The sequence below is a fragment of the Lycium barbarum genome, chromosome 8, assembly GCF_019175385.1.
Source record: "Lycium barbarum isolate Lr01 chromosome 8, ASM1917538v2, whole genome shotgun sequence".
In the NCBI taxonomy this organism is placed as follows: Eukaryota; Viridiplantae; Streptophyta; class Magnoliopsida; order Solanales; family Solanaceae; genus Lycium; species Lycium barbarum.
Window position 1 is genome coordinate 114,460,272 of NC_083344.1, and position 20,485 is coordinate 114,480,756.

A 20,485-nucleotide genomic window follows, 5' to 3' on the forward strand; every position below is an offset into this window, starting at 1 on the left:
TATTTAGGGTCACAAAATTGAGTCCTGCCGTAACGACTGGTTAAAGGGCTTGACTCGTGAGCTGATTAGACACAGAGTCTTGAAAGTTACTCTCTACTCATGCACAAGTCCATTCCTTTCCCCACGCAACAACGCAAGCTATATGAAGATATTCAACGGTAATGGTGGCAATGACGGTGGAAGGGGGACGAAATTTTAGTGGCGGAAAAACAAATAGAAAGGACAGGTAAAATGAGTTAGGGGTGCTGAGGTGGCATGCCACGTGACATTCACCTTATCAAATGTCAGTGTCATGTAAGATTGGATGCCCACCTTAAACAACTTTAACGGAAGAGAGTATATTTGAACCAATAATATAACGGCAGGGATATATTTGGACCGAAAGTATAATGAGGAGTATATCTAAATCATTTCTCATAGTATAAGGTATTTTTATTTTTCTGGTGAAAAGAAAGATTATTATTGATCACCGGACAACAAAATACAAATTTCCTATATTGCTACTAAGACTGAGGCATCCCTATAGTCTTAGAATATATGTAAACAAATAAGTAACACTAACTACTTGATTGATAAAGGCTATCTATCCACTGTCTTCCCTTCCTACTTTCCTTTCTCCTCTTCTTACTTTTATCTCTTATGTACACCTCTTGTTTGATTCTTTCACAGACCATGCTAGGTGCTGGCACTTTCAGTTGCCAAATAGTATAAGGTATATTTGACCCTTTTCCCAATTAATTTCACAATATTCATTGTATAGCTACTATTCTCTCTATAACATTTTATATGAGTGTGTTTGACTAGATACGATATATATGAGAGAGAAAAAAACTTGTATCACATTTTAAAAGTGCCGTTAAAACTTTTGGTACTGAACATCCCATAACTTCTGTATGGTTATAAAAGCATGCTTCTAAGGGTAAAAATGAAAATTTTAAGTTAAAAGAGTTTTAGATACACAAAATGTGTCGTTCTTTTTAATAAATTAAAAAAATAATATATATATATATATATATATATATATATATATATATATATATATATTATAAAGCTAGGGCATAGGCCCGCTGATGTGACATGCCTCTAAAGCCAACAAATCTACTTATCTTTATTGTCAATTTTTTTCTTTATTCTCATTTTTAAATTGTATTAATTAATTAATTGATTAATTAGTAATAAAACAATTTGACATAACCTCTCAGAATGGTAGTCTCCAAGTTTCAAAAACTTGTCTTTTACAGATACTTTTACTTTCTCTCTACTTAATTGTTACTGAAACTTCTCCTTTTAAAAATAATTTTAATTTTTCTCTCTCCTTAGTTACTGAAACTTACCTTTTAAGGTGTTCAATTTAACTTTTCTCTCTCATTAGTTATTGCATTAATTCACCTATTCCTATTGGGGCTGGACATAAATACCGAAAATCAAAAAATCGAACCGAATCGAACCAAAATTTCAATAAATCGAACCGAACCAAACTAGTTTGTTTCAGTGTTTGGTGTCCATCGTCAAAAAACCGAAACTGAAATAGCCGAACCGAAGTTTGATAAAACCGAACCGAAAAACCGAACGTACACCGAAATTTAATACATTACCCAAAAAAATTAAAATAGTCCAGGCCCATTAAGTTTAAAGCAAAACAAAACTCAATTGTAATAAGTCCTCTTTTGCATTTGTATCTCTAATTTTCCACTTCAATTGAAAAAATCAAATATTCTTAACAAAGAAAGGTAACTAGGATGTCTCTTTAGGATTAATGTATGTCTTTTATGTGTTTTCTTAATTATTCTTATGGTATGTATATAACAACTAGTAATCTATGTCATGATTATAGTTTTCTGTTCTTGTGTATCTTGTTTGTTTGATTTTGATTTCAATTTATCAGTTTTATATTTTATTGCTTTTGAGAATATGAATTAGTATCAATGGAATTGTTTCTAATATTATATTAAAAAAACCGAATTGAAAAAATCGAAACCGAACTGAATCGAACTTTAAAAAACCAAAACCGAAAGAACCGAACCGAACTAGTTAGGTTCGGTATTTGGTGTTCACCTTCAAAAAACCGAATCCGAAATAGCTAAATCGAAGTTTGATAAAACCGAACCGAAAAATCGAACGTCCACCCCTAGTTCCTATACCAACGTTTCCTTTCTCCACTGAAAACCATTGGTAAACTTTTATATTTATCCGTCTAACTGCCCATTTTTTTTTTTGTTTTCCAAGAAAGAGAGGCACGAAAGAGTTTAAATAGATAGATGAGCAAAGTGTTCAAAATTAGGTAAGAGGATAAAGAAACAAAGGTCTTCCAAGTTAGAAAAAAAGTGTAGAGAAGTTTGAAAAAGAAGGTGTAGATAAAGAAAGAATAAATATGTTCAATAGTGGCTTTTGAAAAAAGCCAAACTTTTTCTTGGGAGTTGGGAGTAAGAATAGGGTATATCATGGGTAATTTTACAAAAAATATGTGAATTAATTGTGTTTGCCATAAAATCTTCTGGTTTTCTGTATTGACAGACTGTATTAAATTATAAGTAACTAATATACATGTAAAAAAAGTAAGTATTAACATGTATATTAGTTTTTGTATTGACAGACTTTATTAAATTATACTCCCTCTATTTTAATTTATGTGAACTCATTTGATTGGACATGAAGTTAAAGAAAGAAGAGAAAACTTTTAAACTTGTGGTGTTAGATGACTTACATATATTTTGTGTTGCTCTAAATCATTGCATAAAGGTAAATTGTTTCCAAATATAGAAACAGGTCATTCTTTTTTGAACGGACTAATAAAGAAATAGGTTCTCATAAATTGAAACGGATTGAGTAACTAATATACATGTAAAAAAAGCAAGTATTAATATGCAATTAAAATATGTAAATAGAAATGTGATTGATATTTTAAAAAATGTATTGTGTTGTAAAGATATTAAAAAGAAATGTATTGTGTTGTAAAGAAATTAAACAAGCTAATTGTTTACTAAAATAAAATTGCAGTGTTGCGCCGTGTATGTGCAGGTGACTGTGAAAAAGTAATTATTATTTAAATTAATTTAAACGAAAATAAATTGATAAAAATCCTAATCTGCATAAATATGGATAATTATCAATAAATTGTGTTAAAATTGAAAAAATGTGTGAAAAGTTGTATTTTGTGCGATTTAACAATCAGGGATCCCTCAGACATTAATTTCAAGCACGATGAGCCATAATTGAGTGTCAACAGAAGGAAACGAAAGAATTTTTTTTTCTTTTAAAACGGTAAATAGAATATGAAATTTGAAGTTAATTTTGTTTTGTTTATTTGGAAAATTACATTCTATATTTTTTTTCTTTTCAAGATTTCCAAATTGAAATGCTAAGGCACCCATGTTGGCTATTAGTTCATGATACCACATTCTATGTCATGCCTTTTCATAGATTTTTGTTTTTTGTGGGGGAGAAAGAGAAAGTGAAAAGTTGATATGCATAAATGGTTGCAACTCCTAAAATTAAGTATTACGAATATTTTAGGAACGTAAAAAGTTGTATTTTTGTAATTAAAAAGTTAAAATTTTGAATAAGTTATATTTATGTAATTTTTAGAAAGTCGTTGTAATCTTTTTAATTACCATTTTAAAAAATTGTATTTGTGTGACTTTCCCTTTTATTCGATACTTTATATAATTCGTTTACGGTATCACATGCCCTAAGTCACCTGATTCAGTGATTTACTAATAGAAAATAATTTTTCAATGTATTTTAAACTATACAGCAGGATATTGACTCTAGAGTTGGAGGAAAATTCATAAAATGCTTCATAAAGCGCAGTGTACATTGACAATAATTTTAAAAAGAATTCTTGACACTATCTTCATAATGGCTTTGAGAAATTTGTTATGTGTAATATAAGTGATCTAGATTGATAATTACAAATATTTTAATTTTATTAGTGCACAAGATGATTGATGTATTTTGTGACGACCCCCTCTGGGGACCCACTACTCAAGGTATTGTCTATGCCAGGGACAGTCAGTCCGCACAGGGGCTCGCCCCATTATCCCTGTTCACGCTGCAGTGCTACGGGGTATCGAATCCGGAACCTCTGGCTCCTTTACATTCCCCAGAGGGAATCGCCTCTTACCAATTAAGCTGCAGCTCAATTGGTGAAAGGCGATTCCCTCTGGGGAATGTAAAGGAGCCAGAGGTTCCGGGTTCGATACCCCGTAGCGCTGCAGCGTGAAGAGGGATAATGAGGCGAGCCCCTGTGCGGACTGGCTATACCCTGGCATAGACAATACCTGAGTAGTGGGTCCCCAGAGGTGGGTCGTCACATATTTACTCCTCGAAGAATCCACCTGTGTATAACTGCAACTCTGATGCTTTAACCAAAACTATTTTTTTGCACAAGCATTTTTTCTTATAAATTTGTTTTAGATTTTTTAGACATGTCTTACATTATAGTATTTGTTTTTGTTTTGTTTTTGGCATTGTAAAAATTTTAATTTCATAAATTTGTTGAAAGCATTTAGGTGTATAGTATGCCGGGAAGTCGAACATTCATCATTTTTATGCACACAATAATATATCAAGAAAAAATATTCTCAACATTTTTAATTTTTTAAACAAGAAGTTGCTTTCTGTTATTTTAAAAGAGATAATTTATGGTCGCGTGAAGCGCGGGCACATTTTCTAGTAGTAACTAATTTATGAACCGGATAGAGTTATATAAGTTAAATATCTTTCTTTTTAATTTGTTCTAATCCTCTTGACGGAGGCACGTAAATCTATTCATATGTAGTTGTGATTGCAAAAATTTTGCTAATTAAAGTTACAAGTATTTGCCATTGCGAACGAATTGTTCTAGCTGGATTTGTAGTCGTCTATCATTTGGGATTGAGGTATAATAATTCTAATATAACGTTCATTTAGCTTAATCAGCGCCTTTAATTTGTTAATGCAAGACTTAAGGGGTCTTCTGGCCTCTTTGTCTAGGACTCTAGGGTCGTTCCTTGACCCTTTTTAACAAGTCATTGCTGGTCTAAATTGTGAACTATGCCCCTTGGAGACGTCTTAAATAGTCATTCGCGCTATAGGTTTCTATTATTCAAAATTCATTCTGATTCGTTTTACATTATGAAAAGGGAATCTTACACAAATACAACTTTTTAAAAAAATGTTTAAAAAAGTTACAATTATTTTAAGAAAATTACATAAATACAATTAAATTGTTATAAATATTATTTATTATTGTGGATGTCTATCTTTAGGAGAAATATTAGGGTTAGTGACTTTGGGATCAAGTCACTTTTTCCCTATAAATATAGAGGTTCTCTTTCATTGTAAACCAATCCGTCAAGAAAAATAAAGATATCTCCTCTCTTTTCTCTTTCTCTACAATATTTTTGTTCTTGTTTTATTATTTTAGAACATAAATCTAATTTTTATCTTTTTAATTACATTGTGTACAATTTTTCATATATCCCTTAAATATCTCTATGAAATGCATTAAAAAGGAAAACTTGGCTTTCCTAAAATTCTAATTACTTATGGATTACGAATAAAATAGCATCTTAATTAATAATTGACACCTCATCCCATAAAACTTGGCTTACTTTCTGCATCACATATTTATTATTCAATTGTTTTCTCTCTCTTCCATGAAATAGGAAAATTAACTTAGTAAAATTTAAATTTGTATATATTTAATATATTATAAAATATATACCTGATATATGAATTCAATAATACACACACACACACACATATGAAATAAAATTATATAATATATAATAGTGAAATATATGTAATATATAAGTACAATAATATATATACTTGTACAAAGAATTGTATACATAAATATCATATAAACAGTAATATACTTGTTTATGAATTAGATAGCTAAGTAAGTTGGAGATTTTTAGAAAAGCAATTAATGTGTTTTGATATGTATTTAATTTGGTTATCATGAATATATGAAACTCCTTATTTTTAGCCTTTTATTCATAGCAACATTCTTTATTTATGGTATAAAACCATATATACCCTATATAGTATATTTTGTAGATTATGTAATTTAATTAATATTTGTAGATTATGAAATACCATATTCATTTACTAATATTTATGTAACTTTCCCTTATGAAAACGGAAAAGGGCCAAATATACACCTATACTATCAGAAAGGGTCAATTACCTTTGTTATACTTTGGTCCAAATATAACCCGACAATTATACTTTGGGCACAAATATACGTGTCATTTGCATAAATTCCCTATTTTGGGGGTGGTCTTTAATATTTGCCCCTCAAATTGCTGGTCTTTAATTTTTTCCCTTCGGCACTTTAAGTGGCCGAAAATTCGAACCACAGCAGAGTATAAAAAAAATTCGCAAGGCAGGATTTCTAGCAAATTATGCCTATTCGGGCAAAAGTTTTGTCTTAAGGCATAAGTTCTGTAGTATCCTATAAAGTATGCCTTGTCCGGCATAGTTTTGTATAAATTAAATTATACTCCAAAACTATGCTTGAAAAGGAACTACATAGAATATAGAACTATGCCTTTTCGATACATAGGCAAAAGTTATGCCTTAAGACAAGATTTCATAGGATATTAAAATACCTTAAGGCAAGATTTCATAGTTATGCCTTTTCAATACTACAGAATTATGCTTTAAGGGAAGAATCTTTATACTAGTTCAAGGCTTGTAGCTTATAGCTACAGTTAGCCGACCCAATAGAAGAATGAAATAGGTGGGATCAGAAGGGAAGTGACATCCAACTCGGGAAGCTAGGTACCAGTAGTAAGAGGAGTGGCCAAAGGACGAGAATCAAGCATGTTTGGACGAGGCAAGAGATCTAGGGCATATATGCATGAACTATATGTAAAAATGGGCTGAAATTTTAGACATGTGCGTCTGAGCAAGAAGAGCGAGAAGAAGCAGTGAGTACTCGTGCAAAAAAAAAAAAAAAAAAAAGGCACTACTTAAATAGCGCGCCCAAAATAGGGTATCCCACGAAATTTTGACCATTAGTTGTCATCTACCACTCATGCACTAATCTGGCCAATACTTAAATTTGGTTGTACGGAAGTAAGGAAGACAAATAGCGAAGTAGTAGTTAATTAGTAAAATGAAATTATCAAGCTAAAGTTAAGTTATGTATTCTTGCTTCATCTTTTAACTGTTATAGTTAATTATTTGTTTCACATAAATAATGAGCAACAGTGTTTATGGTTTGGTAAAAAAATCGATGCAAATGGAAAAAACGAATAATAAATCAATATTTGTTTGGGTATGGTTTAGTTTGATTTTATATTTTTTTAAAATGATAATATTTTATTTGATTTGATTTATTAAAAACAAATTGAATAATAAATTGAGTAAACCTGACAAATTATATACAATTTTTTTAATTGTATATATAAAATATATTAAACTTTGTAAATAATTTTAGATACTTTATATGCTTTTTCACTAAAATTTAATTTTATCATTAATATCTATAACAGGCTACTGGTCTTTAGGCTTGATTAAGCCCATTTCTTAAATGAGAACCGTGAATCCAAACCCATTTATTCAAAGAAACAACTATGGGATTTAATTACATTTTTTTTGGGTGTTTCTGAGTAACTTTATTCACTTGGTTAAGCTTATAGATCATAAGACATTTTCTCCAGAAAATTATAGTCACCAAAATAAAAGGGTAAAAACGGATTATAAGTTAGAGAAGGATGAAAGTTCTTTCCTCATTGTGGGGGAGGGGGGGGGGGGGGGGGGGGGAAGAGAAAATATCATCAGGTTGCTTAAAATCTGAAAAACCAAACTGATAATATGTTATTATATTTATTTTGGTTCGATTCTAATAATTTAAAAGTCGAGTATATTGATTTGGTTTTGATTTTACCAAAAACCAACCAAACGAAACCATGAACACCCCTAACTATGAGTAAGTATTTACTGCGTCGACCCCTTATCTGATTAAAAAAAGTACCAAGTATTTACTGAACGATGCATTAATATTATGGGCTGATAAAATGCAATTTGGCAAATTACTGCTCTAGCACAAGTGGTACTAGTTGCATACTTGCATTTACTCTCTCCATTCTGTTTTACTTGTCCACTTTTGACTTAGTTCGCTCCTTAAGATTTAATAAATGAAGTATGTATTTTACTATAATACACATATTAATTGATGTATAGTCTCATTGGATTTGGAGAATAATTTGGAAATGAGTAATTAATGTTAAGGATAAAACAAGACAAAAAAGTTTGTCTTTCCTTGATATGCTAAGGTGGAGAAGTAAAAGTGAAAATTTATGTTTAATATAGTGGACAAGTAAAAATAAACGGAGGCAGTATATCACAATGTAAAATTAGATTTTGCCTGGGTGACTAAGTCGAAAGAGGACTGACTTAGCTTGCTTACAAAAGAATAGTCATTTTCACTTGTTGTAAAAAATATAATAATGATACGGAATAAAAATAAGAATATTAAAAACTTATCGAAATATTGTATCATGGCAAATCATTGCTTTGAAAGTGATTTCAGTCCGACTAGGAGTTAAATCGATTTAAACAGTCGCTATCGAAGGTTTCACTGCACTTCCAAACACGCGCAGCACTTGTGACTGGAAATTTGAAATCCTCAACAAATGATTGCCAGTAGGCTTGAGAGGAAAAAAGAATCTAGTTTTTTATGTAGGTGATTCACATAGAAGGCTAGTTTATATTAGCCAAAAATGTGGGAGGTTACAGAGATAATTTGTAGCTATTGCGTGACTTAAAATTGGGATTAGGTCTCATGTATATCTCGCGTGTGTTTTGGGGGTCGCGAGGCCACTCTCTTTTACTAGTTTTTTACAATTCCAATAAATTAAGGACGATTCAATATAAGAAAGAAAAAATAGTTTTTCCTAATAAGTAAGAAGAAAAAGGACCCAAAGGTTTAATTCCAACACCACTTACGTACCAAACATCATCTTAAGTTAGCTGTTCTTGTTAGACGTAGAAATTTAATACAGCTAACCATTTGAACTGGGAAAGACATCGTAAAAGACCGGGTCAAATGAGCAAGTTGGTTAATTGAACATAAACCAGAGACTAGATTTTTATAAATATTGTGTGCTTGGAAAACAGTTTAGGATAAAATTTAACAAAAGTATTCTGCACAAGGCTAAAGGTACAGTAGGTTATGTACATTCGATTTATGGTGGTTCAAAAAGAGTTAGAAGTTTGGTTTTAGATACTTTATGACTTTGATTGATGATACTTAGATTACTTGGGTATATTTAATTTTTTTAAGCCTAAAGATGTGATATTCCCATATTTGTCAAGTGAAAGGTTTTAATTGAGATGTAGACCTGCAAAAATGTTAAACTTTAGTTTGATAACGGGTTGCGTTTAATCAAGAGATAAGAGGCAAAAACACACCTCAAGTATCACCTTTTTTTGAGTTTCCCACCTGAACTATCTGGTGTGACAGTTTCCTACCTAAACTATCACCAACTAGTTTGCAAAACACACCTCATTAAAAGTGGACAGCCGATAGTTGAGGTGTAGTTTGCAAACTAGTTGGTGATAGTTCATGTAGAAAAAGTGAACAAGTGATAGTTGAGGTGTGTTTTGTAAACTATTTGGTCATAATTTAGGTAGGAAACGCTCACACCTGATATTTCAGGTAGAAAATTCAAAAAAAAATGATACTTAAGGCGTGTTTTTGACTCTTATCTCTTTAATCAAATTATTATATTGATCCGTCAGTAGGTACAAGTTCTTACCGGCCACCTTATAGGTGTTCAAAGATATAATGGTAGTTTTAGGACTTCTTTACACTTTAATTTATACTATAGGTGTACTGTTTCAAAGTCACATAAATTAGCCATTTAAATATTTCACAACCTATTACTTCCTCCGTCTAAATATTATGTGACGTGTTTGACTGTGCACAAAGTTTAAGAAAAAAACAAAGATTTTTTAAATTTGCGAACTAAATTAAGTTATAGATATTTTTGTGGCTATAATTCATCTTATTAAGGGTAAAATAGGTATTTTAGGGTCCCATTGTTACTAAATTTAGAAAGATACCATTCTTTTTAGAACTGACCTAAAAGAAAATAGTGTCACATAAATTGAGACATATGGAGTAATTAGTTACTATCATAATAGCTGATCAGCTGACATATGCCTTGAGACATTATATTTTTGAGACATTTTCACCATTGTAGCCCAATTAAAAGATGTAAAGAACAATGTTTTATCAGCTCAAAATCATAATCTAACTAAAATTGAACACAACTAACGATGACAGTTTCATGTTTGAGAGTATTCTATTTCACATACCGCCAACACTAAAAAGAAGAGGAAAAAGAACCTGAGAACAAAAGAAAACCTAAAATTGAGAGGAAAGCAACTTACATTAGTACATTCATTATGAAAGAAACATAGGGATGGGGAGAGTAACATACAATGTTATATCATTATTAGTGGCCTAGAATTTGGACCAACTTGGGCTATCAAGAGGATTCAACATTAATACAGAGAGCTACTGAATTCTATTTTCCAGACAAACTGGACGAATCTACATTACCTAGAGTTAATTGGAATCGTGTAAAGATCTGATGATTCATCCTCATTCTCTTCATGTCCATGTTGATTCAACCAAGGGTTCCTAGTTAATTTCCTCATACCTTCAAGTTCACCAGCCACTTCCTTCATTGTAGGCCTATCTTCTCCATGCGAGCGAAGGCAGTTCTTCACCAGCTCAGCTACCATTTGAAGTTGATCAAGACTCCCTTCTCGCAAGACACGACGATCAAGAATTTGAAACAAGAGATTCTTATTCATGGACAAAACAAAAAAATCCGCCAAATTCATGTCCACTTCGTTTCTAGCTCTAATGATAGGTTTCAACCCCGTCAAAAGTTCAGCTAGAACGACTCTAAAGCTATAAACGTCACTTTTCTCCGTCAATCGACTTGTGCTGAAATATTCAGGATCCAAGTACCCTAACGTCCCTTGAACTAATGTAACCACATGTGTTTGATCCAAAGGAATTAACCTTGAAGCTCCAAAATCTGCCACTTTAGCTATGTAATCATTGTCTAACAATATGTTGGCAGACTTGATGTCTCTGTGAATTATAGGCATGGATACAAATGAATGAAGGTAAGCAAGTGCACTTGCTATCTCTGTCGCAATTCTCAAACGGTTTTGCCAAGATAACCAAGGTGACTTTCCATGTTGATTGTGATTGTGCTCGGAAAGAGTTCCTTCAGAGACATACTCATACACCAACAAAGGAACTTCAACTTCTAAACAACACCCGAAGAGCCTCACCACATTCCGATGGTTCATGACTTGAGTAAGAATAAACACCTCATTTACAAATTGCTCTATTTGACTCTCGTCCACAATTTTAGATCTTTTAATAGCAACTACGTGTTTATCAGACAACAAGCCTTTGTATACAATCCCATTGGCACCACGACCGATAATTCTGTCATTGGCATAATTGTTTGTAGCTTTCTTGAGCTCCTCAGCAGTAAAAACTTTTTTGGCTTCCACACCACCCTCGTTAGTGGAGATTCTGTGTTTCAATAATAAACCACCATTTTGTTGGAAGAATTTCTCTCTGACTTTAATCAATTTTCTTTTATTGATGCTGAAATAAAGCCAAGTTATCACAATCGCTAGGGACATAGAGCCGACTCCCATACCTGTGTAATTAGTGGAATTGAACATTTATTGTCTATTTCAACTCAAATGTACAAGAATGTGCTCATTACAGTTTGCTATTGAGTGTGCGTATGCTAACAAATTGATTTTCGAGTGGATGTTTCAAACACATAAAAGAAAGTTATGTATCATAGACCAAATGAAAAAATACGTTTCTTTTATTTCGTAATAAGGACATACAAAACATTCACTACTAAAAAGTCACTATTTTCCCACTGATTTCTCACTGGAAATTTTTCAGTGGCTATTTCCCACTGAATGTTGGTGGGAAAAAACAAATAGTAGAATTTTCACATGGAAAAATTATGAAGTTTCCCATCGTTTCAATGGGAACCGGTTTCCCACCATGCATTTTCCCAGTGAGATTGTTCGGTGGGAATGACCTGGGAAAATCATGTTCTATAGCACAAATTTCTCACTAAATATCCGTGGGAAAAAACTCTTTTTCTAGTAGTGATTAAGAGAAAATAAAATACTTCTCTGCCACATATTTTGTGTTGTATAAAGAAACATCTAAAACTAAAATGTCAATTAAATAAGAAAAGCTTGCAAAAATAGTTTGAAATGAGGTGAAAATATAATTAGTGATATGCACTATGCAGTAAAAGAGAACGTCAAACTTCCCAACTAGTCATTTTCTAGCATGGTAAAGTAATACTAGTATCTTAATTTGGTTATGAAATTCTTCCAAGATATTTACCTATAGAGAACTTGATCCATGGAAACTCGGAGTAGGGAGCAATACAACCACGGCCATCCTTTTTGCCATCATCGGTATATCCATTAGGACAAGAACAATTATAACTCCCCGGGGTGTTTGTGCAGTTTTTTTCACACGAGTTGGTGCTTGGATTAGCACATTCATCAATATCTGGCAAAACCAAATAAATAAATTGAATGTCGCATTAGTCTATTAGTATTTAACAAGAGTTTACATTATGATATTTTTAAATAAATAGTCCCTCCGTTTTAATTCGTATGTCTTACTTTCCTTTTTAGTTCGTTTAAAAAAGAACGTCTCTTTCCTTTTTCGACAACTTTCTAATTTCAACTTTCCACATGACATGTTTAAGACAAAAAAATTAAAGGGCATTTTAGTACATTCTACATTTCTTTAGTTTAAGACCTTCAAAAGACTTTTTTACTTTCATAAACTTCGTGTTAAGTCAAAACCTGACAAACAAATTAAAACGAAGGGAGTAATATATTTAGATTAAATTATCTATTCAGATTATTTATAAAACTACATTATTCTTAAATGCGGAGTAATAATATGAATTTAACATAACATATTGATAATTGAATGGTTTAATAGTGTTAGAGCCTGTTTGGATGAGCTTAAAATAAGCAGCTTATAAGCTGGAAACAGCTTATAAGCCAAAAAAAAAATAAGTTGGGGTAGGCTAACTTATTTTTTTTGGCTTATTTTATGCACAAAATGACTTTAAGCTGGCCAGTCAAACACTCAAAAAAGCTGAAAACAGCTTATAAGCAACTTATAAGCCAATCCAAACGGGCTCTTAGTAATTCGTTAAACTTGTGAAAATTCAAAGTAGAGGGATCAAAAGTGTATGTTTTGACTAGCTAAAGATTAAATATGCTTAATGAGATATTATAAGGACTAAAATTAGTAATTGTTAGTACTTTAAGGACAAAAAGCATAAATTTCAAAAATTGAAGGAGAATCAGTAATCATATTGAAAATAATGCAATCGGTTCTTGAAAAAATTACCTAATGTAACTAATTATGCTCCATAATTACACGTTATAGCGGTATTTTTAAAATTTTAATGCATAGTTATTCATTTTATAGCAGATATACACTGATACACGTATCTCTAAATTATACGCGCAATTCTTGTATGCAATGTATATACATTTATATACACAATGTATCGGTATATAAATCGTGTATATATATATATATATATACACAATGTATTAGTGTATATGCATTGATAATGTATGCGCGGGCATACAATATACATGGTACTTTTTGAAAGAAGAATATTGCTACGTTTAAAAAGAAATAATATCCCTATTTTTTGAGAAAAAGGGGCACTAATCTCACTACAGTTATGAGATTTTCCCTTACTTCTTTCTTTAAAACACTAAGTCAGTTATTGCAAAATTTTGTAATTAAATAAAAGGTTTCCATTTCTCAAAAAATAAACAAGACACTATTTTGGAACGGGGATTCAAATACGCACGTTGTTTCACTTTATGTGATATTATTATTGTATTACCTTCATTATAAATATATCTTATTTCAATAAAATTAAAAAAATTATATTCACATTCGCATTAAATATAGTAAAAAATTTAACAATGATAACTCTGCCACATAAAATGGCAGAGCGCCTCTCAATTACCTATTTTTCATGTTATTTAGTATATTATATCATGTTCTCTCTATAACTATAGCATTCAAAAATTATTTCACAGATGATGTTGTTAAAAAGAGGATTGAGTGTAAATGCTCTCTCACTACTAAAAAAAAGGGCGTTTTCGACCAAAAAATTTTGACCACATTTTTGGTCGAAAAAAAATCGACCACGCGCGATCGAAAAATCAAGAATTTTATTTTTATTTTATTTTCAGTAGGATTTCGACCACACGGGGTCGATTTTTTAAAATGAAAATATAATTTCGACCACGTGTGGTCGAAATTAAATTTTGTATAAATAATAAATGGGAAACGTTTAATTTAAAAATAAAAGAATAAAAAAAACTTATACCACATCTGTTGGTTATACAATTCAATTGAAGGTTTTTCTTTCTCTCTCTTTCCTCCCTCCCTCCCCTCTCTCTACCCACACACACCACCTCTCTTCCTCTCCTCTCTACCCACACCACCAGCCCAGACCCTCAACCCACCGCCTTCCTACCACCGCCAGTCCACCGTGGGCGGCGCAGCCCATTATTTTCAGGTACGTTTTTTTTTTCCAATGTCATGAACACTTACCAATGCATAACAATTTCATGTTATTAGCTTCATTACCTTCTATATTTAGTAGATTTGATAACTTTATTTAGTGTTCAATATTTGTTTTAGGGTTTATATTATGTTTTTTTTTTTTTTTGGGATTTTGAATTGAAATTGAATGTTAATTTTTGGGCTATTTTGGTCCCTTTTTTTGGGACTATTTTAATTCTTTATTTATGTGCTATTTATTTATTTTAGTTCTTTATTTATGTGCTCTTTATTTATTTTATGTGTTCTTTATTTACTTTTTCTTTCCATTATGAGTGCTAACATTATTGAGGCTACTGGGTACTTAAGCACGTATTGTTTTCCGCCCCATATTATATTTTTTTGTTTGGAAGCTAGCAATGACATACAAAGATATTGTTTAAGCACTGAATCTTACAAAGTAATTATAGATTAAAAAGTGGTTGAGTGCCTGCAACTTAAAACTTCTAAGTCCACAAGACTGTCGCTCCTCTCCCTTCTTTCCGTTCTTTTTGGGCGCTTAAGTTGTCAATTAGCAAAGTTTTCAACAATGCAACTAGTCAATGGAAAAAAATAAAAGTATATTTCAGTAGCAAAGTTTAAGTTGTCATTCTTTTTGGGCGCTTAAGTTGTCAATTAACAAAGTTTTTGGGCTGTTTTGGTCCATTTTTTTGGGACAGTTTTGGTTCAGATTTTGGGACTGTTTTTGTTATTTTTTGGGACTGTTTTTGGTCATTTTTTGGACTGTTTTTTGGGACTGTTTTTTTTTTTTGGAGTGTTTTTTTGGACAGTTTTTAAGACTGTTTTTGTGGACTGTTTTTGGGACTGTTTTTTGCGGACTGTTTTTTTTTTTGGACTGTTTTTTTTTTGGACTGTTTTTGGTCATTTTTTTGTACTGTTTTTTCTAGTTGTTAATACATCGGTGGCTATTATGTAGTTATTAGTTAATGTTAAAAAGATTTAGGTACTTTATCTATCTAGTTTCAAACTGCGCATTACAGGAAGGAAGGTTACACTTTGAAATAAAATTCTTTTACTAATCATATAAATTAAATATGGTTTAACAAGTTCAAACTTTCTGCAATTTGTGTAGATGGAATCTAGTAGTTGGATGTACGATAGAACTAATCCTGGTCGATTTGGGTTGAAGAATGAATTTGTAGCCGGCATTTATGATTTTGTTGACTATGCTAAAACACTTGATGATTTTACAATTCATGGTGTGGTTATGTGTCCTTATTCTAAATGTGAATGTATGAAATTCAAGACCCTAGAGATTGTTAGGCGACATCTAATGGAAAAAGGTTTTAAAAGTAATTATATAGTTTGGACTAGTCATGGAGAAACGCGTAACAATTTGGGTGGATTTCAGAACTTTGTTATGGGTGAAAGTAGTAGGATGGTAGAACCTACTGTCCAGAATTCTAGAATGCACGACATGGTTCAGGATGGTTATGGCATGCATTGGGGCTTTGAATAAAGTGGCCATGTTGAAGAACCTTCCAATGAAGAGGCCAGCCGTTTTTATAAAAAGTTAAAAAAAGCTAGTCGGCCCTTACATGATGGTTCTACCCACTCTCAATTATCTGTCGCTGTTAAATTATTGAGTATCAAAGCAGATAACAATGTTCCCCAAGGGGCAATGGATTCTGTGATTGACCTCATGCATGAATTGGTTGACCTGACTCTAGAGATACCCGATAATTACTATAAGACAAAGAGATTGGTATCTAAGTTGGGACTCTCGTCGGTGAGAATTGATTGTTGTGAAAATGCCTGCATGTTATACTATAATGATGACGTCGATCTAGAATCTTGTAAGTTTTGTGGTAGTGAACGGTTTAGGGATACACGTAGCGGGAAGAGAGTGGTTGTTAAGGCGATGCATTATTTACCTCTAATACCAAGGTTAAAGAGGTTGTCTACAGAGGGGTCAGGCGGTACCTCAAGATGAGATCTTCAAGATTACTCACACGAGGAAGGAGAAGAACGTCGATGGTACAGACCGATGGGTTGAGCCAAGGGCTGAGCGAACTTGGATAAGTCGTTAGTTAACAATAATAATATATTTTTTGTACTAAATTAGACTATGAACATTGTGTCTTTCAATTTCAGAATGAATTTCAACAATACTTTGGGGTGTTTTGAGCCACTCAACCAAGTACCACGCAGACGACCGACGAGTTAATACAGCAACAATGGATTGAGAAGGTTGCTCCCCCAACAAGGCATGGGACAGTTTATAGGATGCCTAATCGAGCCTTTCGTCGATACCCGTCGGCCCTTGAAGCCGTAGGTGTTACTAATGATGGGACAGTTGATCCTAAGGAGTATGAAGCTATGAAGCATCAAGTTGACCTGCTAACAAGAACACTTAATTCCTCGGGGGCCAGGATGTTAGGTATGCAAGCCCAGAATAATAGCTTACTTAATTCGCGGCCGTTTCGGATTCCCCCGTGTCCCGGGGATGCTCGTAGGTCACAGCCTCCTAGCCAACCCCGACCTTCCCAAGGTAGACGACGTTGGTCACAAGCTGACATAAATCATGCTCTTGGCAATGAGTCTAGTGGGAAGGATACGGATCATGTTTCTAACACCGAACATTGACCTTTTTGATTAATGTGCTTTTTTATTCTAATTCTGCTATGTTTAAATGGATATGTATATTATGTTTAAGGGTTTGAATGTAGTTTTAATTTGAACTAGAAGTACTTTTAATTTTAAGATGTTTAAGTGTTTGAACGTAGTTTATGATGTTTTAATTTTAAGATGTTTAATGTGATTGCTTGATGTTGTTTAGTATGAGGTCCACCCTTTATGGGGTGCACTTTTTGTTTTTGGACATTATTAGTTTGTACTATTTTTATGCATATAATATATATACATATACTATGTTCAAAACACGATTAATATAACATTGTAGTTTGTGCTCTGTATCTAAAACTTTATTATATTAGTGTTTGCTACGAATACAAAACCAACACTTTTTGTTTTTAACATTATATTTTTTTAATATGGGGTTCACCTTTTTTTTTTTTTTTGATATTGCTTGATTTTGATAATATAGGGTCCACTTTTTTTTTTCCCATGAGTTTGGAGATGGGGAGTTCCACCTTTTTTTCTTCCTTTTTTTTATTGCTCGGTGTTATTTAGTATGGGGCCCACCCTTTTTTTTAAGGGATAACGGACGACGAAGCATGGGTCTAAACTCATCCTTTATATAGTTTCTTCTTTTTATTTTTATTTTTATTTTTTATATTGCTTGGTGTTGTTTAGTACGGAGCCCACCCTTTTGGACATTATTAGTTTGCACTATTTTTATGCATATATGTATATATATATACATTGTAATTTGTATATATGTTCCGTATCTAAAAATTTATTATATTAGTGTTTGCTACGAATACAAAGTGTGCACTTTTTTTTTTGACATTGTTTTTTTTTTAATATGGGATTCACTTTTATATATATATATATATATATATATATATATATATATATATATATATATATATATATATATATATTGTTTGATTTTGTCAATATGAGATACTATGTTCAAAACACGATTAATATAATACTGTAGTTTGTGCTCCTTATTTAAAATTTTATTATATTAGTGTTTGCTACGAATACGCACGTGGCAATGAATTCATCATTATTGACTTAATGAGATACTTTAGAAAATTACATGAATATTGTTTGATTTTTTAATACGGGGTGCACTTTTTTTGGACATTATTAATTTGCACTATTTTTTTAATATTAATTGTTGTTTAATATATATGAGGCTCACAACCTTTTTTTTTTTTAAATTGAAACGGATATATATATATATATATATATATATATATATATATATATATATATATATGTCATAGAATTATGGGGCCCACATTTTTTTTTATTAAATTGGAAATTGGAACGGATATATATATGCCATAGAATGATGAGGCCCATATTATTTTTTTTTATATTAGGTGTTGTTTTTTAATATAAATGGGTGGGGCCGATATTTTTTTTTATTAAATTGAAACGGACGACGAGAAAGTGAGTTGAACTCACTCTTCCTAATAGTAGTAAAGTAATATAATATACCAAGTACCAACCGAAGGTAAAAGCAACAGTAATATTGGGACCCTCAGTTGTACTTCATAGCTCCCTGTGAATTCGTGGAGTTCCTTAATTTTTTTCAATCTTGAGTGAGGATCAGTTAGAAAAAGAAAAAAAAAAGGGGGAATGGAGAAAGCAAGGTAGTGGGCATGGAAGAAGTGACTGGAGACGGTAAAAGAGTAACAAAAGAAACAACCCCAACAAAAGAAATATTATACACCAACTAATGGAGAAGAAATGAAAGAGATTTAAAAGTGGTGTGGAAAGAAAGGTGCTTCAGAAAAGCACGGGGACAGTACAAATCACCGTGGGTATCGCCAGGGGGCAAGTAAATTGCGTTACAAGCCAGTAGAAATTATCATACGTACCTTGGCACCCCGGAGTGAGATAAGGATTGCCCTCATAACCTTCATTACAACTGCATCTGTAGCCACCAAGGCCAGTGTCTGAATCAACACACTCGCTATTTTCCCTGCAAGCATAATCCTCACTCGTCTGTGCATCAATACACGTAAGACTTCCAATGGCCCAATCGAGCACGACAGGCACACTGGCTTTAGTCCTTGCTCTAAAATTAGGATCACTCAGATCCTGTAGACCTCGGAAATGGAAGCGCTCAGCCTCGCCCAAAAATGCATACCCGCATTGATTAAACGTACAAACATCGGTATGGTTTCTTCTTGTGGTAAACATGGTTATGTTATAGGATTTCAAGCCCTTAGGTATTTGTACCTGGCAGCAGCCTTCACCCGTACATTCTCCTTCCACCACATCACCCCGGCTGATAAAGCGGGGGTTGCAACCATACTCTAAGTTAAACCCCATTATGTTAGCACCGTCACAACCAACAACAGTAAACCTGTTCAGCGCGGAGAAACTATACGGAGTTGATTGTGAAAATGTGGTCCACGCGGTCCTGCGCCAAATTCCGGTGGAGTTGTAACATTTCCGAGCTACGTAACTGGTGATGCGCACTTCAGCATCGGAGATGTCGTAGATCTCAACGTTTCCTATGAGGAGTTTTTCAGAACCATCATTAGAAATGTTGCAATCTAACTCAAATCCCGAATTAATGGCGCAATCAGATCCTATGCCTATACCAAACGGGTATGGAACCGTAACGTTCCCGCACTGCCTAGGCATCCTGGTTTTGTGATATTGGCACCTTTAGTGATGGTGTGCGGCGTTGGCATTAATTTGGTAGTATTAGTGGTAGTTTGGGCAGTGGCTAACGTCAATATTAGTGCACAAACATAAAAACATGTAATTTTGTGAGGAAGCTGAACCATTTTGTTGAGCTTCCAAAATGATGCAAGCTCTAGTTGTTCCGTTAACAACTTATCAATTTCCATCATATTAATAAATAAAATACAAAGAGTACGTAGTGTCACAAAATTGAGTCCTGCCGTAACAATCGGTTAAAGGGCTTGACTCGTGAGCTGATTAGAAACGAGTCTTGAAAATTAGTCTCTACTCATGCACAAGTCCGATCCTTTCCCCACGCAACCACGAAAACTATATGAAGATTTTTTCTTTTTTGGTTTCTCATCCATGGCCGGTATCCGCACTGGAGTCCAATTAATCCGGGGTCACGCCACGTAGGGCCCATTTGGGAGAAGCATTCCGTACCAAGGATTGTTACATACCCAGGACCCGAACCCGAGACCTCTGATTAAGGGAGAAGCAGCCTCATCTACTGCACCACAT

The 20,485-nt window shown here is 32.9% G+C and overlaps 1 pseudogene; it reads right to left on the reverse strand.

Annotated features, from left to right (window-relative positions):
- Nucleotides 1–10,427: 10,427 nt before the first annotated feature.
- LOC132605307 (putative wall-associated receptor kinase-like 16) lies at nucleotides 10,428–20,095 on the reverse strand (annotated as a pseudogene).
- Nucleotides 20,096–20,485: the final 390 nt, after the last annotated feature.